Source organism: Macaca nemestrina, chromosome 19 (assembly GCF_043159975.1).
Source record: "Macaca nemestrina isolate mMacNem1 chromosome 19, mMacNem.hap1, whole genome shotgun sequence".
Classification (NCBI taxonomy): domain Eukaryota; kingdom Metazoa; phylum Chordata; class Mammalia; order Primates; family Cercopithecidae; genus Macaca; species Macaca nemestrina.
The window spans coordinates 12,015,511-12,041,992 of record NC_092143.1 but is presented as its reverse complement, the minus strand read 5'-3'; the positions used below and the strand labels follow the sequence as shown (position 1 = coordinate 12,041,992).

The 26,482-nt window shown below is 35.4% G+C and overlaps 2 long non-coding RNA genes across 2 annotated transcripts in view; one reads left to right on the top strand and one right to left on the bottom strand.

Annotated features, from left to right (window-relative positions):
• The window catches only part of LOC139359982 (uncharacterized), a 134,507-nt gene extending 108,356 nt beyond the window's left edge, over positions 1–26,151 (bottom strand). The window contains exons 1-3 of the long non-coding RNA XR_011616812.1: positions 25,952–26,151; positions 25,440–25,565; positions 5,363–5,423 (exon numbers count right to left, since the gene is read on the bottom strand). This is a non-coding gene — a long non-coding RNA (uncharacterized lncRNA). The remainder of the gene's footprint in view (positions 1–5,362; positions 5,424–25,439; positions 25,566–25,951) is intronic.
• On the top strand, positions 20,302–23,187 carry LOC139359983 (uncharacterized). The gene is made up of 3 exons (XR_011616813.1): positions 20,302–20,326; positions 20,549–20,625; positions 23,061–23,187. It is a non-coding gene; the product is annotated as an uncharacterized lncRNA (long non-coding RNA).
• Positions 26,152–26,482: the final 331 nt, after the last annotated feature.

Genomic DNA, 26,482 nt, shown 5'->3' with positions numbered 1-26,482 from the left:
GGAAAGTCATCACATTTGTGTTGTTACAGCGCACCACAGTTTACACCACCTTTGGTACCACGAGTCAATTGTCTTCTTTGTCTGGCAGGTTCTGAGTCATCCAGGTCCAGAATTCCACCCAATAAATGGCTTTCTTGGGCCACTTCCATTATAACAATCATATATTTGATTCACCCAGAAACAGAGTGTAAAACAAGGATTTAGTTTCAAGTCTAATATTTGGGAGGTAATTTCAGGAACCGGAGGAGACCATGGGGCAAGTGAAACGGGGCAGGATGAAAAGATGCTAAAGCATGTTATTGATTTGCCACCACTGTGGGCAAATGGCACCCATTCCTGTGAGGGATCCTCTAAGTATTAATACAAGAGGCATCTTAACATTTTTACTCTGAAAGATTAGTGAGAAGTTTACCCATTAATACCCATTCCATTTAACTGATCATTGCCTCTGGGAGTCTTAATTTTCCCAGGTTTTCAGGCAGCTTCCTTGTGCTGACCAAAATGCTTTTTTGACTTCAGGCAAAATAAAAAAATTTTAAAAAAAGGAGCAGAACTGGCATCAGACCCTGCTATTGTGGCACTGAAATCCAATGAGCGGAGGGAGATATGAAATTTGGTCCTAAACTAATAGATTATAAAAATGACAACTGAGCAAGATGATATATAAATGAAGAGCCTAGAAGACACTAAGTTCATGTAAAAATATATTGCATGATGAAAACAAGATTCTACTTATATAGACAAAATATGTAACTTTTTTGTCATTTTGTCATTACAAAATAATTCTATAATTAGAAAATCATATATTTGTGACTTGATATTGAACTCTCTCACCACTTTGGAGAAAAGAAATAAAAGTCACTGCAGTGGTTGTGATATATTAATAATATATTAATTTATTTGATTGTATAATTTTACGTCACAACTTTGTCCTATACTTGTGTATAACAGTCACTGTCATTTTCACTTATCTCTAAAATAGAAACACTTTAGAACATACACAAACTCAATAACATTATTAATTAACATTATAAATAAAATAATTCTAAGATATTATTTTTCCTGAGTATTATTATGTATAAAAATGATTGAATGCAGTTTTTTACAATGCTAAGTAATTTTAATGAGGCATAACATTCTTGAACAAAATGTTGGTGCCTCATTTGCTTTTTACAAATATAACAGGTAAAATTATATCTAACTATTTTAAAGTAATGAACCTACAAGTTACAAGAGGAAGGATAAATAAGAAAATCATCACGAGAAAGATTAGGAAATGTGCCCAAGGTTAAGAGCCTTGGAAGTAGTTCTAATATTTGAAACCATTTCTGACTCTCGAGAAAATTGACTTGTATGCCTGTGAAAGAAAAATACAATCAGAAAGAGCACAGCGGGAAACAGATAAATCTTTTAGAAAAAAAAAAATTACATAGTCAATATTTAGTAAGACTTTATCTGAAGTTCACAAGAGAAAAGAGTGTGAGGATTGAGGATTAAGACATATTCATAGGGCAAAAACACCAAGGAAAATAATATTGACAGATTGCTACTGATGGATTTCAAATCCTAGCAAAAGAAAAAGAAAAAAGAAGGGGTCAAAATGTAACAATAGGAAAAAACAGAACTGTTATATAGACTGTATTATGCCACAGATTATAAGGTAAAACCAGTATAGGCTTCTAATAATAGAAAAAATATATATAAAGTGTGTGTGTATATATACGCACACACACATATATACATGTGTGTATATATATACACACACACACATATGGAATTTGTATTTTACCTATGACTGAACAAAGCCACAAATAGATAAAATGCAGTTGCTATGAATTTCAGCCTAAAGAATGTATTTACTCAGCGACAAATTATAGGAAGGTTGAACTTATCAAAATATAGATCAAGAGCTAACATAATAAACAGAGGCAGGACCTATGCACTTAAAAATCTTCAGAAAAGAGTTGAGTGAAGAAAGAGATTTATTTTTTTAGAAGAGAAAGTTCCAATATTGTTAAAATAACAATTCTTCTTTAATCCAAATTCAATGTACTTCCAATATAATTTTATTTAAATTTGAAAGAATGTCTCTAAAGTTTCCCTCTTAAAAAATATTAGGGTAGATACAAAATATTTTGAAAACAATTGAGTAATAAGACTTGTTCCACCATCAAAATAATGAATTATAAAAATAACTACCATGCTAGTAGTTTAATGAGGAGCTTTGATATAAATTCCAGTTTTTATAAAATTATGTCACATAATGAACACAGATTTTGCAATTAGACAAAATATATTCTATTCAGAATATGATGCTGAGACACTTATATTTTTGGTACAAAAAATGTATGTACTTGTTTTGGTTGTGATTTTGGGGAAATGCTCATTTCTGGCTCAGAGTCTATAGACAAATATTTTTCCTTTGCTTACCAGATTATTTAATAAATTTATTAAAGTCTGTAAAGTTCTGTTATCAGTAAGGTGATGCAACTTTACTAAAGTAAAACAGTCTACTTTATTTCGAAATGTCAAGTTGAATTTAAGAGTTAATTGATTTTTCATGACATAAATTTAAATAATTATCTGCTACTAGTTTCTTCAACCACCATCTTATAACTGTCTGAATGCTGTTGTTATTTTGATATCTGTATTCAGCCTAAATTTTTAAAATAGTCTAGCTTTGTTACTTGGGCACACTAAGATATATCCTATGTAGTGTAAAATTTGTAACATTTAGTTTCCACTGGGCTAGGACACACTTGGACAGAAGTAAAAAGAGCTCACTCTTAGTTCTGCACATGGAAGGAACAGATTAGACTTTAAAGAGGCTGAAATATCTGGTATACTGCTTTAGACTCTGTGTGGTTCACCTACAATAAGCTACAAAGCAACTAAAGTCTATGGAGAATTTGATAGCAACTCAGAGATGTAAACAGCTTAAAAATTGTCAGTAACATACATAAAACAAGAAAAACTTGGATAAATAAAAATCAGTGACTTTTCTTGGATTCACCAGAGAACTAAGTTTGCAGGGCAAACCACCACTGGGGATCTGGAAAGACAATTTCCAAAAGATGGAATGAAGATATTCTTAACTAGAGCAGAAGCAATGAATCTGCGAATTAATTGGTAATAACATTTAAATAGTAATTTTGACAAATTGTTGAAGGCTGAGTATAAACTAGTAGGAAAGATGCAGACTCTGTGAATAAGAAATTAGGGAAGTTCAAATTCAAGGGAGAATACCAAACACAAGAAGACTAAAGAAATTTGGTCTGGCATCTAGAACTACAAAAATCATGAAGCAAAACACAACTCCTAGCCAGATTAAAATAAATCCTCACATTAGAGGCCTATTTACTCAGAATATTACCCAATATGACACATACAGAACAACACAACCAAACATACAAGGCACACCACATGCAAGAAAAAGCAGTCTAGAGAGACGAAGCAAATATCAAAAACAGACAGTGATATGGCACAGACATTGGGATTATCAGTGAATTTTAAGTAATTACAAATAATATGTTAAAGTTGTTAATGGAAAAAAAAATTGATAAGCCATAAGAACTAACAGGTGAGGTAAGCAAGGAAATGGAAACTCTAAAATCAAATCAAAAGGAAATGCTAACTTAAACATAATGGTATAGATGAATGGGACAGCACTGTCAATCAACTTAATCTAATGACCATTTGTAGGATAGTACATTCAATATCAGCAACATGTAGATTCTGCTCAAACTTGTATAAAACATTCATCAGGATAGATCCCATTATTAGCATAAAACATCTTAACAAATACAAAATAACAAAAATTATTAAAAGTAAGTTTTCAGAAAACAATGGAAATGAAATGGACATTAAAAACATAAATACAGCTAGATAATACCAAAATATTTGAAAGTTAACAACATACTTCTAAATAACACATGGATCAAAGATGTTTCATTTTTTAAATGATGAAATGAATGAAAATAAAAAAATAAAAATAAAAATTGTGAGATCCAGTGAAAGGGGTACAGGAAAATTTATAGAATTAAATGTATAGAATACAAACAAAGAAGAGCTAAAATCAATAATCTAAGCTTCAATCTTATGAAAAAAAGCACTTGACTATTTCCCACAAAATAGAGATGACACAAATTACCATAATCAGCAATGAAAGAGGATCATTTTCTTAGTCCATTTTCATACTGCTATGAAGAAATATCCGAGACTGGGTAATTTATAAAGAAGAGGTTTAATGGACTGATGGTTCCACATGGTTGGGGAGGTCTCACAACCGTGGCAGAAATTGAAGGAGGAACAAAGGCACATCTTACATGGTGGCAGGCAAGAGAGCGTGTGCAGGGGAAGTACCCTTTATAAAAACCATCAGATCTCATGAGACTTATTGCATGGGAAAAACCCACCCTCATGATTCAATTACTTCCTACACGGTCACTCCCATGACACATGGGATAATGGGAGCTACAATTCAAGATGATATTTGGGTGGGGACACAGCCAAACCATATCAATAATCTCTACTGATCTCAAGGACATTAAAAGGATAACAAGAAAATACTACTAACAACACACGTCAATAATTTAAATAATTTGGATGAAATAGATTACTTTCTTGAAAGGAAAATGTACAACTACCAAAACTCACGCAAGAGAAATAGATAACCTGAGTAATTATATATTTGTATATTAAAAAATTGAAATAATATTGCCTTTCCAAAAAGAGTATTACCAAATCCAGATTATTTTACTTATAAATTATTCAAAATAGTTCAGTAAGAAATTGTTCCAAGTATTAAACTCTACCAGTAAACAGATGCAGAACAAACATTTTCTAACTAAATTTTTGAGACTAGAGTTACCCTACAATCAAAACCAAATAAATACAATAAAAGAAAACTACAGACTAATACCTCTCATAAACATAAGTGCAAAAGTCCTTACAAAATATTTATAAAAGTGAATCCAAGAATGTATAAAAACATTGTGCACCAACCACAAACAAGTGAAATTTATATTCTAGGTATGCAAGGATAGTTCCACATTCAAAAAATTAATCAATGTAATCAGTTATATCAACAGACTAAAGAAGGAAAATAAGATGATCATATTAATTAGTACAGTAAAAGAATAAAATAATCCAAAACTAATTAATGATAAAAACTCCCAACAACTTGAAGTAGAACGAAACATTTTCAATTTGCAAACAGATAAGCAAAACAAAATGAGGAAAGCATGATTTATAAAATAATAAAAAAAACCTAAACAACTACAACTTACCTTATACTTATTGTTGAGAAATTGGAGGGGTTTTCACTAAAATTGAGTGTTAGGCAAGAAAGAAATAATATTACCTTTGTTTGCAGATGACACGCTGGTCCATGTAGAAAATCCCAAATAAAATGACAGAAACTCCTGGAAAAAAAAAAAAACAGGTATATGAAGGTTGCAAAATACAAGGTTAATATACAACAGTCAATAGTTGAAGTGAAGTCTGTTATCCCACTCAGGAATGTAAGCTACACTTAAGACTTGCTGGAGAGAAAACATATGTGATACCGAATTTATAGGTTAACTTGAAAATCCTCTGTGCCTTCTTTCTTATTGCTCTTACGTTGAATTTTCCAAGAAGGAAAGGCCTCCCATAATACATTTTAGACAAGCCATCAAAAAATAACATGAGACTATAACTCTGAGAATGTAAAAAAGGGAAGATATTTAACTCTTCCTAAATAAAAGAGAAGACAAATCTTTATAACAGGACAAACCGGTGTCCATGTTTCAATGGAAATAACTTGTTACTGTAAATCTATAACATATTCCTTGTTATCTGCCAAACAACTACCATTTTCAGGGCAATAAATGTATATAGCTCGAATTGTAGAAAAAATGCAGAAATTAACAAACTATGTATTTAAGTACCATTGCAATGACAAAAAAGCAAATACATAGAGATAAACCTAACAAAATATGTGAAATGTTTGAAAGCTGAATACTAGTAAACATTGATAAGAGAAATAACAGTTTATCAATAAATATTCATGGATTGGAAAATACATTACTGTTAAAGTGTTGATTCTACCCAAAGTGATCTACAGATTCAATGTATTTCTAAAGTCCCCACAGGTTTTCTTTGTAGAAGTTGACTTTCTGATGTCAAAATTATAAAGTGCAGTAAATAAATATAAAGACGAAAACAAACTTGGAACACAGGATTAAAACTGCAGAACTTAAACTGCCTCCTGATATCAAGATTTTTATAAAGCCATGCTAACTAAGACAGTATGGCAGTGCCAAAAGGATGGGCAGGTTGACCCAATTTAAGACAAGAGAGAGTCCAGAAATAAACTTACACAGGTAAAGTTCATTTATTTTGACAAAGATGCCAAGACAATTCAATGGATAAAGTCTAGAATAATAATTAAATGGTGCTGGAATAATTGAAAATTCACATGTAAAAAATAAAACAAATTATATTCACACCATAAACACAAACATTCAATGGATTATAGATCTAAATGCAAAATCTGATAACTATAAATCTTTCAGGAAAACGTATTTTACCCTTAATGTAGGCAGAGATTAAAACTACCTTTTTTTGTTGTTCAAAATATTTAACAAAATAAAAGGACTAAAGTACTTCAAGAAAATACTTGCAAATCACAGATGTGATAAAGAGTTGGTCTACAGTATGGAAAGTACCCTCATAACTCAATAATAAGAAAAGAGAAAATACAGTTTAAAGTGGGCAAAAGATTTCAACAAACATTGCACCAAAGAAGAGACACAGATAATAACTAACACCATTGTCATTAAGCAAATGAAACTTAAATGACAAGATGCCACTACAAACCTAAAAGAAGGATTAAAATGTAAAGAAATTACAAGAAAAAAAGTCAAAAAACTGACAATGACAGCTTCTGAATATGTAGACAAACAGGAACTCTCCTGCCTTGTTGGTTGAAATGCAAAATGTACAGCCTTTTTGGAAAAGAACCTGGCAGTTAATCATCAAGTTAATCATACACTTAATATACAATCAAATAATCCCACTTGAAAGTATTTACCCAAGTGGAATGGTAACCCATATTCATACAAAAACTGAACATAAATGTTTACAGACACTTTATTCATACCAAATATCAAAAATAATAAAATGTCCTTCAACTTGGGAATTGGGAATTGAAGGCCCTACTTCCTTCAATCCTAACTTTAGAAAGAGCAACTTTGTCCTTGTGTCATGTGTTGACAGCTTAAAAAACATACACTAATACATTAAAAATGTATTCAAGGGATGACATTTTATGTTATTTTATTTTAGCTTATTTGTATTTTCTGTTTTCCCCTATAGTGAACATATATTGCATTTGTAATAACAACAAAAATGAAACAGAGAAAGAATAATTTAGGATATATATTGTTCAAGTTTTCGTGATGATCTAAACACATAATGCTTTGCTTTGTTCTTTACTGGTAATGTTTAAAATTGATATGAAACAATAAAATGTAGATTCAGGTAATTAAATGAAATAATATTTAGTATGTAAATAGGTTTATATTTTAATGATCAGAAGCTATTCCCCCATTCAAAGAGGCAGAATGAAAAATAATGCAGATGCCTTTGCTGTATACCAATACTTTTTGTTTTAAAGCTATAAACACACCAACTCGTATAAAGAAAACACCAATGAAAGTTCAATCAGTACTGATGCAAGATACTAAAAGCCACATAGTGAATTGGCTGCTTTTTACTAGACTTCAAAAAGCATTGTTTGAACCCCAGCAGAACATTCACTGTTAGTGTTAAGTGTTGTTCTCTTAATAACTGAGAAGTTGTGTTCTTCCATAAGTCCACTTCATTAGTATTGGCACATTTTTATTGGTTTCTAAACACTGATTAGAAACTGCAGCTCCTACTTGTGCGACATTATTAGCCTTAACAAATTATAAAGACTGCTTGAAATCCTGAAATCCACTGAAACCTTTAGGAAGAGTGGGTGAAGGGAAGCCTTAAACCACCATAAACATGCATGTTGTGTTTGTTAATACTCCCCGAATAGGAACAATGAAGAACAAAGCTAATGCCGGTCTTCAGACTCCTGTTTCAGTTTAGAAAGGGATGAGTAATTATAACAACAACAACAACAACTAGTCTTTATTAATGCTACTATTATTGATTCTTAACTTGCAGGTTAAAGAGCCACGAATATCCCAGTATATTTTTTACCAAATTATGAGCAGCTTATGATAACGAGGGGCAAGACACCACTTCCACCCACCAATGGGCCACTCTGGATAGAAAAGGAAGGCTGCTTGTATGGCTTTACCTTCTTTTCTTTCTTTCTTTTTTTTTTTTTTTTTGAGACAGAGTTTTACTCTTGTTGCCCGGGCTGGAGTACAATGGCGCAATCTCAGCTCATTGCAACGTCCACCTCCTGGGATCAAGCGATTCTTCTGCCTCAGCCTCTCAAATAGCTGAGATTACAGTCATGAGCCACCACGCCTGGACAATTTTTTGTATTTTTAGTAGAGACAGGGTTTGTCCATGTTGGTCAGGCTGGTCTCAAACTCCCGACCTCATGATCCACCCATCTCGGCCTCCCAAAGTGCTGGGATTACAGGTGTGAGCCACCGCGCCCAGCTGCTTATGCCTTTATTTTCTAAAAAAAAAAAAAAAAAGATTTCATTTCTGTCATCTATGACTCATATCATCTCTATTAAATAGCTATTATTATAACCATTTCATATCAAAGGCATTCATTCACTCATGGAAGCATTTCAAGGGCAGGAATTCTTGTCTATTTGTTGCTCTGTTTTATCTTGAAACTCTAGAGCTGTCTATGGAACATGGTTGGCACTCAATAAATGTTTGCTGAGTGAGGGAACTTGCCTGCCAAGTATCTATGTGATTTACCCAAGATCTCACAGTTATTAACTCATGTGGCAAGAAGCCAAACCAGTTATTTTTAAATTTAAATTTTGAATCCTTTCTATTACAAAATAAAGCATTATATTCATAAAGAGAATAATTCATATGGAGACTAATTATATACCCCTGGATTTGAGAGGAATACCATTTCCAAATTCAGAAAAAAAAAAAACCCAGAAAATATTTAAAAATATATGGGCTTATATGACAACATTCATTCACAGGACACTATAAACAATTAAAATTTATATGGATGGGAAACTATTGTTTATTACATAAAAGATGAGCAAAAGGCTCATCGCTGTGATTTGTACAAACCTTAGGTAGTAGAAAGGAATAATGTCAACAATTTGATTAAAAAAGTAATAGAAGATGCAAATAGGAATCCACCAAAAAGTAAATTGCCATATGAAATAATTATTTCTATAAGCATATGAAATAATTATTCATGTTATGAATTTTTTAAATGAAAATTTAAGCCACAACGAAATATCAATTTTATGTTCAAGATGAGCATAGTAACAACCACAAATAAACAAATAATGGAATCCACTGTTAAAGATGATTTAGATACAAAATTGAGAGTAAATGAGTTGCTTATATAATCTTGAATTATCAATTATCATTTTAAAAATTATAAATTACATTTGCCTCTGTCTTCCATTATTGATTTTCTATTGTACAGAAAAATATATTAAAATAAATTTGTTTAAGAACATTAAAACCAAGATAGAATTTCTATCATTTATTTTAAAATTATGACATTTAAACTGCTATTATATCAAACTGTTGATAGAGAATTTCACATTAAAAATTTTTAATTATTAAAATAATGTAAGCTGTTCCAATTGTACTGTACTTAAATTTTTACTTGTATGATATGGGACAAATTAAGGAGCAATATCAAGTATTTAACTTTAGTTACTCCAGTTGGTGAAGGGACATGTTAAATAAGTGAGAATAAAGAACTTTTTCATATATATTTTGACGGTTTTGATAAGTATGTATAATACACATAATTTAAATTGGCTATCCTTTTATTTCTTCCTATTATCCAGACATTTCATGTGCTCTGTTTATTCTTTAAACTTTATTCAATCAAGAATTATTAGCCAAATATTTCAGAGTGGAAAATGTTAATTACATTATCTTAAAGATATCAAATAATGTTTTTCAAGACTATAGATAAAGAAAGAGTATATAATCACATCCAATTCTACCTCCTACAAAGTTAATTTTAACAACTATAGCCTATTGTGGTATTAAAACGTACTAGCAATCAGTTCTGAGTAATGTCGCTCAGATGTGGTAAGAGTTTCCAGTTCCGGTTAAGGAATTCAGGTTTCAGTTAAGATGAAGTAAATACCCTCCACTCAATCCTTTCCACCGATTACAAGTAAAAACCCTGGAGAGAATGCATAAGGCAGCTCTCTGAATTCATTGAAAAGTAAATAATAGCTGATCGATTTGTCAGGTAAATCAAAATTCGAATATGACAGGTAAGCCTCTTTTATCTTTGTTTTTTCACTTCTCATCTCTTCGAAATTAGACTCAGCATAACCCAAATCTGAAAAACTTGATTTTTTAATTTATGTGAAGAGAGCAAAATACTTGAACAGCCAAACAATTTTTTAATTGATACATAATTACTGTATATATTTATAGGGTACATGTGTTAATCAGAGCACTCATATTAGCTAATTTCAACTTTTACTATAAAATTACAGTAATCATAACATCATAGTATTGATGAAGGAATAGATACACAGATCAATGAAGATCAATGTAAATAAATAAAACATCCAAAAATGGATCCACCTAAACATGGCCAACTGACATTTGAAAAATGTGTAAAGAAGATTCAATGGCCTAAAATATTTCTTTTTTCAGTAAATAGTACTGGAAATGATGGACATCAGATGAAAAACAATGAACCTGGAGCTATTTCTCACACTTCATACACAAAGTTAACTCAAGTAGGTAATAGACTTAAATACAAAATGTAAAACTATAAAATACAAAAATAAATAGGAGATGATCTTCGTGATGTTGCCTTAGGAAAATAATTCTTCAGTATGTCATAAACATGGTCTATAAAAGAAATAAATCTATAACTTTTACTTAGGCACATTTAAAAAGTTTGTGTTGTGTCAGACATTGTAATATAATAAAAAGTCAAGCTATACTTGGAATAAAATATGTGTAAATCATAGAGATTTTAAAGAACTTGTGTCCAAATACACACACACACACACAGACACTCACACACACACACACATATATATATATATATTTCTAATCATAAAAATGAGAGAACACATGATTGAATCTAAAAAAGAACTGGTGAAGGTTTTCTTTTAAGACATTTTACAATCCCACCAACAGTGTAAAAGTGTTCCTGTTTCTCAACATCGTCTCCAGCACCTGTCGCTTCCTGACTTTTTAATGATTGCCATTCTATCTTGTGTGAGATGGTATCTCATTGTGATTTTGATTTGCATTTCTCTGATGGCCAGTGTGATGAGCATTTTTTCTAGCTCAACCATTGTGGAAGACAGTGTGGTGATTCCTCAAGGATCTAGAACTAGAAATACTATTTGACCCAGCAATCCCCTTTACTGGATATATACCCAAAGGATTATAAATCATGCTGCTATAAAGACACATGCACACGTATGTTTATTGCAGGACTATTCACAATAGCAAAGACTTGGAACCAACCCAAATGTCCATCAATGATAGAATGGATTAAGAAAATGTGGCACATATACACCATGGAATACTATGCAGCCATAAAAAAGGATGAGTTCATGTCCTTTGTAGGGACATGGATGAAGCTGGAAACCATCATTTTGAGCAAACTATCACAAGGACAGAAAACCAAACAACTCATGTTCTCACTCACAGATGGAAATTGAACAATGAGATCACTTGAACACAGGAAGGGGAACATCACACACTGAGGCCTGTTGTGGGGTGGCGGGTGAGGGGAGGGATAGCATAAGGAGAGACACCTAATGTAAATGACAAGTTAATGGCTGCAGCACACCAACATGACACATGTATACATACGTAACAAACCTGCATGTTGTACACACTTACGCTAGAACTTAAAGTATAATAATTTTTTAAAAAGCACACAGCTAATTAAAATTCCCAGGTGATCCTTAGGTCTCATATGTGTTTCAGCTTATTCTCCTTCCAAATCTTTTGCAGAGATACAAAAATAAAACAGAAGGGATTGACTTATATATCACCATGACCTTTCTGTCTACATACTGATGAAGATAATGAGCAGTGAAACAGAAAGCATAGGCAGAAGAAGGGAAAAGAAAGGCTCGAGATGATCTGGTAGCATGTTAGGCTTAGCATAATCATAAAATTGACTGCATTTGAATAATCTCTTTCCAAATTAAATGAGGATTAAGTGTCCAAATTTTATTTTGGAAAAAACTAAACATCCCCGTCTAGCCCCAAAATATGTAATCCCTACCATTCCAAAACTGCCTGATTATCTTACACTAAGTTATTCCATTAGCAATGAAGTTTCCATTGCCTTTGGGCAAGAAGGCAGAGAAGATTAGAGAATGTGGTCTGGTGCTTATATACAATGCAGCTAAGACTTTGCCTCTTGAGTACACAGTAGGAAAGAGTACTGCAACAGACTGTTTTCTCTAAACTGGCTTATACTCAGATAACACCAAGTCATATAAACAGGAAAAGAAATGTACTAGACATGTATGGGAAATGTACTAGACATTCCCCATCAAAAGTAAATGTAAAATTTGGGTTTGTTGTCAATCAGAGACAGAGATTCTGAAATAAAGAGAAGGATAAAAATAAAGAAAAAAAAAACCACATTTCACATAACCAAGATAAATCAATGACAAATCAGCACATGAAAATATGCTAAATGTAATTTGTCATTAGGGAAATAATTAATACTAAAATTAAATGTGAGACATCTATTGGAAGGTTTAAAATATCTTGAAAATACATGTACTGGCAGTGTACTTAGTTCTGCAGTTTATTAGGAATGTATTTTTAGTTAGGGTATAAGTTACTGGTCCAAGAAATATTTGGGAAAGTGATCCGTCATCAACTATTGAAATTATCACACTTTCCTCACTGCACTGCAATGTCAACTTTGTCATAAATAATCTAATGGAATATGTGTGCTTCTGGACTCTAACTGTGTATTCATCTCTTAGTCTGTCTTCCTGCCAAATCTGCCCAATAGATATTAATATTGATAGAGTCCAAGAGCATAGTATAAATGTTTCCATTTTATTCTAGCAAATTGCCATGGCTACTGTTGAATGTAAGTTTTTCCTTACTTATTTAGAATTTTTTTTTTAACTGTGATCTTATCTCCCAAAGAACTCCTAGGATTTTGCCTGAGATTGTTTGGACCTATAGATTAACTTGGGGGATAATCTATTATAACTAATATATAACTATTAGTTACATCTTTAAAATATTTAGTCTGTCAACCTTTGAATATATATTTTCTTCCATTAAGTTAGATCTCCTTTAATATCTTTCACAAATGTTGTGTGATTTTTTTTAACATAGAGGTTTTGTACATCTTTTGTTAAATTCATGCCCAAGTCTTTGATATTAATGAATTCTATTTGTGAGATACTGGTTTTTTAAAATCTGTTTCCCATTAGCATATAGAAATACACTTAAATTTTGTATATTGACCTCGTCCTTAGAAAAATGGCTGAATTTATTATTTCTAAAACTTTGTCCGTAGTTACTTTTGAGTTTTCTACATAGGCAATGATGACATCCATGAGTAATGAAAGTTTTGATTCTCTTCCAGTTGTTATTATCCCTTCATTTCTTTCCATGCCTTGTACTGGCCAGAATCTCTGGTCTGATGATAAATGAAAAAGGTACAGTAAGAACCCTTCACTCTATAACTATTTAATGAAATAATTTCACTTTTAAGTATCTATAAAGTGGAGTCAAAATTTCTCAAAAGAAGGGGAAAAGCTAAAAAGTGATGAAATTTAAGTTCTTAAACACTCAAAATTTATTTCTTTTAGCCTATTACATTATTTACTTACCTTAAATATAATCATGCATGCATATTATAATAATTGCAGCTAATGTAAAACTGTATTTATTATTAAAATGTTAGATAAATATGGATCACTTTTAAGAAAGAACATTAATTTAAAGAAATAAAATATGTTTGTTCCTTCTCAAGTTGACTATGCTCAGTTTATTGTTTTTAGCAGCTGCATTCTAGCTATTAGCAAGCACAATTGAGTTTAGTGACAGCGCAAATCCAGAATGTCGTTTACATACAATAGAAGTGAGATATTCCGAAACTTAAATCCCAGAGTGTGCAGAAATGAAAAAGAAAGCTTGATGAATAATTCCACTCTATTTAAGAATGATTCAACATCTACAAACAGAAAAAAAAATCGATCGCTCTGTCTCCAAATTATGTCACTGGTGAAGAATAAACCTAATTCTCAGAGCATGATACAGAGAAGAAAAATTTCATTGTTTAGAGAGCGTATCAGCTACTTTGACTTCCAGAGAATTAAAACAAAGACCACACACTGATATGCAGCTCTCACGCAATTTCAGATCATAATTTATTTCTACATAGTCCCAACAGCTGATAATTGACTTCATCTTTATAAGCACTTTATGTATGTAAATTATATACTGTGTATATAAACTACAGACACAAAATATCTGCATTTATTTGCATCTATCATTTATTTCGGAGCCCACAAATAAGTGATAGATAATTTGTGGATATATGCACAGGACATATATCCACAAACTATTTTGTAAGTATACTATAGAGGTTTCAGAATGCCAGTATGCAGATGTTTTCCTAATGTATTTCACAACTATTAAATTTTAATTTGATGAAGAGTTATATACAAGTGAAAGAATAGAATTGTGACATGGAAATCAGTTCCTCACAAAAATGGAATCTGATCACTGGTGTTAAATTTTGAAGTATAATCTGACGATTAAACTCAAAATAATATTGTAACATTTGTCATTTTAGCATTTAATAGACTCCTTTTTCCCTACTATATTTGGTTTCTACTCCTGCCGTAACAACCTAAGATTATGTGGCTTAAACAGCCCGAATAGTCATAAGTGCTATTCGGGTCTCACCAGATTATTATAATCAAGGTGTTGCCAGGGCTGCATACTTTTTCAAAAAAATTAATTTTTGTGGATACATAATAGGTGTATATATTTATGGGGTACATGAGATGTTTTGAAACAGGCATGCATTGTGAAATTATCACATCATGGAAAATGGGGTATCCACCCCCTCAAGCATTTATCCTTTGTTTTACAAACAATCTCATTACACTCTTTTAGTTATTTTAAAATGTACAATTAAATTAGTATTGACTGCAGTTACCCTGTTGTGCTATCCGATAGTAGGTCTTATTCATTCTTTCTATATTTTATACCCATTCACCATCCCCACTGCCTCGCATCCCCCCACTACCCTTCCCAGCCTCTGGTAACCATCCTTCTGCTCTCTATGTCCATGAGTCCAATTTTTTGGTTTTTAGATTCCACAAATAAGTGAAGTGAGAACATGTGATGTTTGTCTTTCTGTGCCTGGCTTATTTCACTTAACATAATGACTTCCAGTTCCATCCATGTTGCAAAGGACAGAATCTCATTTTCCTTATGGCTGAATAGTACTCCATTCTGTATACGTACTCACATTTTCCTTATTCATTCATCTGTTGATGGATACTTCGGTTATTTCCAGATCTCTGCTATTGCGAACAGTGCCACAACAAACATCGGAGCACCACTAGCTCTTCGATATATTAATTTCTTTTCTTTGAGGTATATATCCAGGAGTGGCATTGCTGGATCATATGGTAGCTGAATTTTTAGTTTTTTGAGGAACCTCCAAACTGTTCTCCATATACAGTGATTTTACTTATTTGCATTCCAGTGAATAAGGGTTCCTTTTTCTCTACATCCTTGCCAGCATTTGTTTCGCTTGTCTTTTGGATATAAGCCATTGAAACTGAGGTGAGATGATATCTCACTGTAGTTTTGATCTTCATTTCATTTGATCAATGTTGAGCACCTTTTCATAGTCATGCTTGCCATCTGAATGTCTTCTTTTGAGAAAAGTCTATTCACATCTTTTGCCTATTTTTGATTGAATTATTATATATTTATTTCCTATAGAGTTATTTGAGCTCCTTGTATATTCTGGTTATTAATCCCTTGTCAGATGAGTAGTTTGTAAATATTTTCTCCCATTCTGTGAGTTCTCTCTTTACTTCATTGATTGTTTCCTTTGCTGTGCAGAAGTTTTTTAACTTGATGTGATCTCATTTGTCCATTTTTGCTTTGGTTGCCTATGTTTGCAAGGTATTGCTCAAGAAATTTTTGCCCAGAATCATGTCTTGCAGATTTTCCCTAATGTTTACTTGTAGTAGTTGCATAGTTTGAGGTCTTGGATTTAAGTCTTTAATTCGTTTTTTGTTCATTTGTTTGTTTGTTTTAATACTTTAAATTCTAGGGTACATTACCACAACATGCCAGTTTGTTACATTTGTATACATGTGCCATGTTGGTGTGCTGCACCCATTAACTCGTCATTTACATTAGGTATATCTCCTAATGCTATCCCTCCCCGCTCCCCCCTCTCCACAATAGGCCCCGGTGTGTGATGTTCCCCTTCCTGTGTCCAAGAGATCTCATTGTTCAATTCCCACCTATGAGTGAGAACATGCGGTGTTTGGTTTTCTGTTCTTGTGATAGTTTGCTGAGAATGATGGTTTCCAACTGCATCCATGTCCCTACAAAGGGCACGAACTCATCCTTTTTTATGGCTGCATAGTATTCCATGGTGTATATGTGCCACATTTTCTTAATTCAGTCTATGATTGATGGACATTTGGGTTGATTCCAAGTCTTTGCTATTGTGAATAGTGCCACAATAAACATATGTGTGCATGTGTCTTTATAGCAGCATGATTTATAATCCTTTGGGTATATACCCAGTAATGGGATGGCTGGGTCAAATGGTATTTCTAGTTCTAGATCCTTGAGGAATCACCACACTGTTTTCCACAATGGTTGAACTAGTTTACAGTCCCACCAACAGTGTAAAAGTGTTCCTATTTCTCCACATCCTCTCCAGCACCTGTTGTTTCCTGACTTTTTAATAATACCATTCTAACTGGTGTGAGATGGTATCTCATTGTGGTTTTGATTTGCATTTTTTTTGTTTGTGGCAAAAGAGAGGGATCTAGATTCATTCCTCTGCATATGGAGATCTATTTTTTTTCCAGCACCATTTATTGAAGATACTGTCCTTTCTCCAGTGTATGTGTTTGAGACGTTTGTCAAAAATGAGTTCATTGTACATGTGTGGATTTATTTCTGGGTTCTCTATTCTGTCCCATTGGTCTATGTGTCTGTTTTTATGCCAGTACCATGCTGCTTTGGTTATTCCAGCCCTGTAGTATAATTTGGAGTCAGGTAATATGATTCCTCCAGTTTTGTTATTTTTGTTTAGGATAGCTTTGATTATATGGGTCTTTGTGATTCCGTATAAAGTTTAGAAGTTTTTTCCTATTTCTGTGAAGAATGTCATTGGTATTTTGGTAAAGATTGAATTGAATCTATAGACTACTTGTATTGCACAAACATTTTAACAATATTGATTCTTCCAATCCACGAACATGATTATATTTTTCCATTTTTGTGGTGTCTCTTTAATTTATTTCATCAGTGTTTCATAGTTTTAATTATACAGAGGTTCCACTTTTTGGTTAAGTTACTTCCTAAGTATTTAATTTTTTTGTAGCTATAGTAGATGTCATTATTATTTTTACTTCTTTTTTAAATTGTTCACTATTGGCATATATAAATGCTACTGTTTGATGTTTGTGGATTTTCTATCCTGCCACTTTACTGAGTATATTTATCAGTTCAAATAATTTTTTGGTGGAATATCTACAGTTTTCCAAATATAAGATCATATTATCTGCAAAGAAGGGTAATTTGATTTCTTTCCAATTTGGATATTCTTTATTTCTGTCTCTCGTCCAATTGCTCTAGCTAGGACTAGGACTGCATTCTTTCCTGGAAGCTCTAAGAGAGAATCTGATTCTAAGCTCATTTAGATTGTTGGCTAAACTCATTTATATATGGTTGTATGACCGAAGTCCCATTTCCTTGCTGGCTGTCAGCTGTGAGGTGGATCCAATCTTCTAGAGGCTGTCTGCATTCCTGGGTTCATGGTCACGTACCTCCATCTCCAAAGCCAGTAATCGTAAGTTGAGTTCCTCTGACGCTAAGCTGTCTCTGCTCTTCTTCCATCTCATCTCTCTAATCACTCTTTTACCTTCATCTTCCACTTTTAGGGACTCATGTGATTAGATTGGGCCCTCAGGGATACTCTAGAATAATATTCCCAACTCTAATCATTAATCTTTATTACATCTGTGTGGGGAAAAGAAAGATCAGACTGCTACTGTGTCTATATAGAAAGAAGTAGACATAAGAGACTCCATTTTGTTCTGTATTGAGATGCTGTTTATCTGTGACCCTACCCCCAACCCTGTCTTTGCAGGAGACATGTGCTGTGGTGACACAAGGTTTAACGGATTTTGGGCTGTGCAGGATGTGCTTTGTTAAACAAGTGCCTGAAGGCAATATGCTTGTGAAAAGTCATCACCATTCTCTTAATCTCAAGTACCCCGGGACACACACACTGCGGGAGGTAGCAGGGACCTCTGCCTAGGAAAGCTAGGTATTGTCCAAGGTTTCTCCTCATGTAATAGTCTGAAATATGCCCTCGTGAGAAGGGAAAGATCTGATCATCCCCCAGTCTGACACCCATGAAGGGTCTGTACTGAGGAGGATTCATATAAGAGGAAAGAAGGCCTCTTGGCAGTTGAGATAGAGAAAAGCATCTGTCTCCCGCCTGTCCCTGGGCAATGGAACATCTCGGTGTAAAATCCGGTATGTTCTATTTACTAAGATGGGAGAAAACTGCCTTAGGGCGAAAGGTGGGACTTGCTAGCAGTACTGCTCTTTATGCACTAAAAAGGTTTATGGAGATGTTTGCATATGCATATCAAGGCACAGTACTTTTCCTTAAACTTATTCATGTCACAGAGATCTTTATTCATATGTCTTACTGCTGACCTTCTCCCTAGGATGATCCTATTATCCTGCCACTTCCCTTTTTCTAAGATGGTAAAGATAATGATCAATAAATACCGAGGGAACTCAGAGACTGGTGCCGGTGTTATGCCCAGACCGTTTATTCCCCGAAGAAGACCACCAGAGTCCAGAGTCAAAGCTAAGCAGCAAGGATCTTTATTACAGGTTCGAACCTGGAACTCTCCCTCGCTCGTGAAACGAGACGGGCAGGAGAGCTCCCCCACTGAGCTCCAAGCAGTGTTATATAGTCTAAGAAAAGTGGGCATAGAGTTATTATACAAATCAGATATATGATTGGCTAGTGTTTCAACAAGGCGATTTGGCTAACTATGATTGGTTCCCGCCATTTCTGATATTTTGGTTCAAACTTTGAGGCGGGAGAGCAGGTTTATGGCAGCAAGAGTTTATCTTACTTAAACACGTCTTGTGACCTTGCCTCAGAACTTACAAAATCTCTGGTATGTGCAAAACAAAATCTCTGGTACGTGCAGAAAACCAGGTACTCACAGAACTTACGAAATCTCTGGTATGTGCAAAGATTAGAGAGCAGAACAAGGGTGTAGCGGGTGGGGGGCGGGTACACATCTATCTTTGTGTCCTTTCACCGGCGCGGGTCCTCTGTATGCTGAGTGCGGGTCCCCTGGGCCCACTTTTTCTTTCTCTATACTTTGTCTCTGTGTCTCATTTCTTTTCTCAAGTCTGTCATTCCACCTAACGAGAAACGCCCACAGGTGTGGAGGGGCAGGCCACCCCTTCAGAAGGAAGGCAAGAAGAAAAAGGGAAAATATTCCGAGAGTCAGGGGACATGGTCCCAGTTGATAAAAAGCACTGAGTGATGTTCCAATGTTTCAACTGGAGCTGGATGCTTCTCTCAACACATCCAAAAACACTCATAAGTATATTGGAGTTTACTTATGTCACAATGCCTACAGCAGAATATGAGAATTTCCGTATACTACTGGCATTCACCTGAACACTTCAGATGAGCAGGTAAGAATTCCCCTGTCTACATACAGACAAGTTATACAAACTTGGCAGATACAGCCATGGTTTCATTGTGTTTTTTTATCTCTTTGTAATACTTAGCAAATATTTATTCCATATATACTATGTATCAGTCACAGCAAGTATTTCATTGTGGCAAATAGGTGGTTCCTTTCCCCAGAAAGTGTTTCTTTTCCTGTATGTAAGTAGAAGAGTGGGATTAAATTACTCTGAAAATTACAAAAAACAAACAAACAAACAAACAAACAACCAACATGATAGGTATGGTATAAATAGGCTGATTCGGAGTCAAATAGTTTTTGAATTTTGTTTATTTCCAACTGGAAGTGGGCTGAGAGCCAAGGCAAGTCTATATTTATTTTAGAGATAGTTGAAATTTTTCTTGGTTGCATTCATTTTTCAGGGAGAAATGTTCCCATACTCTGATTTTCTCAATCTGAAAATGTCTGGGGAAGAATTGTGCCAACAGTTAAAGATAATGTAAGTAATTATTATAATCATTATCATCATGATAATCCTAGCTAATGTCTGCAGTCCCTCAGCTCTTTGAGAATGCAAACATCCTCTTGATAATGCCTATAGCCATCCTCTAAGAAGGCAATTTTCTTCTGTGTCTTTTTCTCTTTATGTCTGTCCTACATGCCTATGGATAAGCAATCTTTCCACACTTCATAAATTCCTCCAATGAAAATAAGTAATGTATGTCATTATCTTCCATGAAAACGGTCAATCATTCCTGATCCCATCAGTGTTGAGTGTTGAAGTTGCTTCGAGCCTTGATATTTCAAAGAGAAATACTATCTGTTTAGTTTTACACATTTCATTTTTTGAAAAGGATCAAGTCTTAGTGAATCCAATGGTACTGAGTTTAGCTTTCTTTTTGTTAAAGCACAGGCTTGAATTGCTGCAGTAACACACATGAGTTGCCACCCAATCAGTCCAAATCAGTCTCTAGGTTAGAGTCCATATGGAGGTGCCAGTGTTGTGCCGTGAGCATAGACAGGTCAGTGCCTGGGAGACTTCTCATCCTCTTTACACCTTGGGGTTCAGATAAAAGATGAGGTATTTGTAGAAAAACAAGAAATATTTTCTCTTATATTTCTAAGACGTCAGATGTGCCTGTTTCTAATACATCATCAAATAAGTTAAAGAAATGTAGTTTTTATTTGAAAGCCATGAACATGCGGGAAGGTATCCATTTCTAGTGCAAAATACAATGAAATTACTGAAACCAGAACAAGATACTCTTCACATATATTTGTTTCGTGGACAATACACCTAACACTGAGTTTCTCCTTCCTATTTTTTTTGGTAACTCTCTTTGTTTCTCCCAAAAACAAAAAACAAACAAACAAACAAACAAACAAAACGCCAAAAACACAACCTCTCAAACTACAGTTAGTTTCCCACAGGGTGATATTTGGCTCTAACATTTAATCGATGATGTTTTCAGGTAAGGCAGGGGAGAAATGCTTAATGAATGAATCTCTGTATATGAATTTAACGCCTAAAAGAGCACATAAACTATATTTATTAAATTACATAAACTGTTATGATATGGCATTCCATTCCATACTCTCAAGCACATTTACTTAAATTTCTCATTATAAGATCTCCTCTTATCTTCCTCATTTAGTTACCCAAACCTCAGGAGAAAATATTTCCATACAGGGGAGAGCAATGTTTGAAAGAGGGAAATTTGACAAGGTTAAAAAAAATTGACAATGGTAGGCAAGTCAGTCAAGACTCTCAACGTCATGTGCCATTAGGGAATTGCAAATGTGAGCAATGACATACCACCACACACCTGTTCGTATGGCCTGAATCCAAAACACCGACAACACAAAATATTGACAAGAAGTTGAAAATACATGGCCACCCAGAAACCTGTGCACAGAAGTTTATTTCAGCTTTAATTATAATTGCCAAAATGTGGAAGCAACCAAGATGTCCTATAACAGGTGAATGCATAGATAAATTGTGGTAATTCTGCAATGGAATATTATTCTGTCCTAAAAGCAAGTGAGTTATCAAGCCATGAAAAGAAATGGAGAAACCCCAAATGCATATTGGTAGGTGAAAGAAGCTATTCTGGAATGTCTGTATGATTCCAACTATAGTTTCTTACAGAATATGCATTACCAATTAATACTCTTACCAGTAGTGTCTAAAAATGTTTGACTCCTTATGTTTACTTTATCATTGTCCTAAAAAATAAACATTTTTTTTAAATTTGGAAATTATATTTTATTTTGGATTTTAAAATACTGAGTTTATTATCGTAATACTTCAAGAATTTGGAGTATGATACAGCATTTTCTTATCTGCCCACTTTTTAGACTTTATCAGAAGTAATATTTTTTCACGTTGATTTACATAGTGTTTTCTTTAAAAATAAAATGTTACTAATGCAACTGAAACCTTATCCTCTACTTCTTTTTCTTTTTCTTGCTTCCAGGAGAAACCATTCTCTGAGGTGGGGGTATATCATTCTCACTAGCATTTTTATTTTTAGATTTTTTTAAAATAACAAATGCCGTAAAGGCTTTACCTTTTCAAGTAAAATATGTTTATATTTACCTTCTTTGTAAACAATATGTTTATATTTGTTTCTCATTTTTTCCTTTGTTTTATAGTTCATTTTTAAGCAAGGAAATAATTAGATAAAAATATAGAATGACATTATCAAGAACTCAGTGCTATCTGCTACTTTTTCAATATTTTCCAGTTGAGGTATATTTAAAGAGGAAAGAGAGAGAGAGAGAGAGAGAGAGAGCTAGCTGCTCTGATGGCACTTCAGATATGTACACAAAGTACTGTAGATACATTGATCTGAGGCAGACTTTAAGTGATTTCTAAGTTTTGAGAGATTCAAGCCACGTCTATACCGTATTTTCAAACTTTTACATGCATAGGCATCACCTGGAGAAGTAGCTGAAGCACAGTTCCGGAGCCCCGTCCCCTGAGATTCTGATGAAGTAGGTCAGCGAGGCACCCATTTATTTACATACCTCACAAGCTCGGGGGATGCCAGCGCCACCTGTGAGGACCACCCTTTGAAAATCGGTGATGTGCACAATGGTTAAAATAAATCCGGAATCAAAACACTGTCTTGATATTGTTTCCCCCTAGATTCTGTTTGTTTTACATCAGTCACAATAGACTGCTGTCTTCCAGTTTCAGACCTCATGCCTCTGTGTGGACGGCTCAAAGCAATTCTTTATTCTGTGTGAAACAGATATTTTGAACTCTGTCTGAAAGGTCACTTATCTCTGTCACCCCAGGGTAGGGTCATGGGTGCCTTGTTTAGTTCATTTGGTGAGGTCATGTTTTCCTGGATAGTCTTGACACTTGCAGATGTTTGTCACTGTCTGGGTATTGAAGAGTGAGGTATTATTGTAGTCATCACACTCTAGGCTTATTTATATTCATCCTTCTTGGGAAGGCTTTCTAAGTATTCAAAGGGAATTGAATGTTATGATCTAAATCTTTGTTCAGTGAAGCTGTATCTGCACTATGGACACCTCAAGCTCAGTAATGCTGTGACTCTTGCAGACTCATAGTGATACTGCCTTGGTGATCTTGGGTAGAATCTGGGAGGGTTCCCAGGGTTACCAGGACAGACTCTGTTCTATTCCCTTACTTTCCAAACTAAAAAGTCTCCCTCTCTGTGCTGAGTTGCCTGGAGCTGGCGGAGGGATGACACAAGCACCTGTGTGGCCACCACCACTGGGACTGTGCTGGTTCAGACCTGAAGCCAGCACAGCACTGGCTCTTACTCCAGACCCATGACAACCACTGCCTGGCTACCACAAATATTCGTTCAAGGTCCAAGAGCTCTTTAACCAGCATTTGGCAAATCCAGCCAGACTTGTGCCCTTCCCTTTAGGGCAATGAGCTCCCCTAGAACTCTGAGTGGGTCCAGAAATGCCACCTGGGATCCAGGGCCTGGATTCAGGAACCTTAGGTATCTACTTGGTATTCTATTCTTCTGTGGCTGAGCTGGCACCCAAGCCACAGAACAAAATCCTTCCCACTCTTCTCTCTTCTTTCTTCAACCAGGAGGAGTTTCCCCCTATGGCCACCATAGCTGGGAAAGTGCTGGGTCACACCTGAATTCAGCATGGCCCTGGGTCTTACCCAAGGCCCATGGCTACTACTGCCTGGGTGTCGCTGATATTTATTCAGGGCCCATGGGCTCTTTATTTAGGAGATGATGAATCCTGCCAGGACTGAGGCCTTCCATTCAAAGTAATGGGCTCCTGGCCGAGTGCAGTGGCTCGTGCCTGTAATCCCAGCACTTTGGGAGGCCGAGGCGGGCAGATCATGAGGTCAGGAGTTTGAGACCAGCCTGTCCAACATAGTGAAACCCCACCTCTACTAAAAACACAAAAATTAGCCAGGCATGGTGGCACATACCTGTAGTCTCAGCTATAATTCTCCTGCCTCAGGAGGCTGAGGCAGGAGAATTGCTTGAACTCAGGAGGCAGAGGTTGCAGGGAGCCAAGATCGCACCACTACACTCCGGCCTGGGCAATAGAGCAAGACTCTACCTCAAAAAAACAAAAGCAAAAAACAAACAAACAAAAAACAAAGCAGTGGGCTCCCTTCTGGGCCATGGTGTGTCTAGAAATGTTTTCCAGATGCTAGAGTTTGAAATGGGGGCCTCAGAACTCTACCTGTTACCCTATTCTACTGTGGATGAGCTGGTATCCAAGTTATAAGACAAAGTCCTCTTTACTCTCCCGTCTCCTCTCCTCAAGCAGAGGGAGGGAATCTCTCCTGGAGCTACCCTGCCTGGAGTTGTGGGGGGAGAGACACAAGCATTCCCTTAGTTGCCCCAGCCGGTGTGTCACTAAGTCACATGCACCCCAAGTCCATTGGCTCAAAGACCAGCACAACACCAGGACTTGCCCATTCATTGCAGTCTTTGTGGCCTAGATTGCTTTTCACGTTTATTTAGAACCCCAGCGCACTTTAGCCTGTGGTGGCATGGTTTGCTGGAACTCAGATTCCAACCGCTGGAATGGACGATTTCCTTCTGGCTAGGGCTGGTCTAAATGATCCCTCTGTGAGTGCTGGCTGAGTTCCGCCCTGTGTTGCTTTCCACTGTGATGCTACAGCATTGAGTTCTAATGCAAAGTCCCACAATCACTGCACCCTCCTGAGCACATAGATTCTCTCTCTGCACCATGTGGCCACTGCTGGTGAGGGGGAAGGGAGGTGTCATAATTACCTTCTTCAGTGCCTTTTCCCTTGCTTTGACGTTAAAAGCAGGTACTGTGGTAGCTCACCTAATTTTTGGCTCTTATGAAGATCCTTTCTTATGTGGATAGTTGTTTGATTAGGTGTTCCAGCGGAGAGGACAATCCCTGGAGGGTTCTATTTTGGACATCTCAGCATCTAAAATTGTAAATGGACTTAAAAAAAAAAAAAAAGAAAGAAAGAAACTTAAGTTCTGGGATACATGTGCAGAACATGCAAGTTTGTTACATAGGTATTCATGTGCCATGGTGGTTTGCGGCACCTATCAACCCGTCATCTAGGTTTAAATGGACGCTTGTATTTGCAAAAGTTGGAACCAAATATCCACACCCCTGTCCTCTTGTCATAAGAAAATGAGGGAAATTATTGTATTTATTAATATGACAGAAGCACTTCCGTTATGTTCTCAGTGTGAAGAAAACTGTTGGCACCTGGATGAGGATTATATATGTCTTAATTAAACTTAGGAGAGCTAAATAATTAAACTTGAGGCCAAAGTACATAAGAAAGCGGCAGCCTTTTATTGCAAATATGTACACACCCTCAGGCGAGGTTCACTGGTCCGCGGGAAAGGGCCAGGGAAGTCGTGCCGGCGCTCTCAGATGAGGTTCTCTAGTCCACAAGTAAGAGGTGCCAGGAAGTCATACCGGCCACGGCGGACTTTTATGCATTGGTACTGGAAGTAGGAGGGCAGTGGGCGGGATAAGGGCGTGATAGGGGCGTCTCCATAGGCGTGGCGGGGTAAGTTTCCATCTCTTCGGATTGACGTCACCTGGCGCATGCTCGGTTGTCCTGCACTTTCCCCGGCGCGGGAAAGTTGGTGATGAAGAACCCGGAAGCAATCGGGACTGCCGTCTTGTTCACCTTCCTCCATTTTGTCCCTTCTCCCTCACCCAAATAATATATAGGAATACTGTCAATGCTTTCCAGCTAAAGACCACTAGGATATACCTTTGGTTGGATAAGTTGGGTCAGTGCTCCTTGCAGGTAGAAAGAACACACACCGTGGGGAATCATCGGGTGTCTCAGTAAGAGGGCATGAGAAAGCACTTCTTATCACATTTGGGCTAGC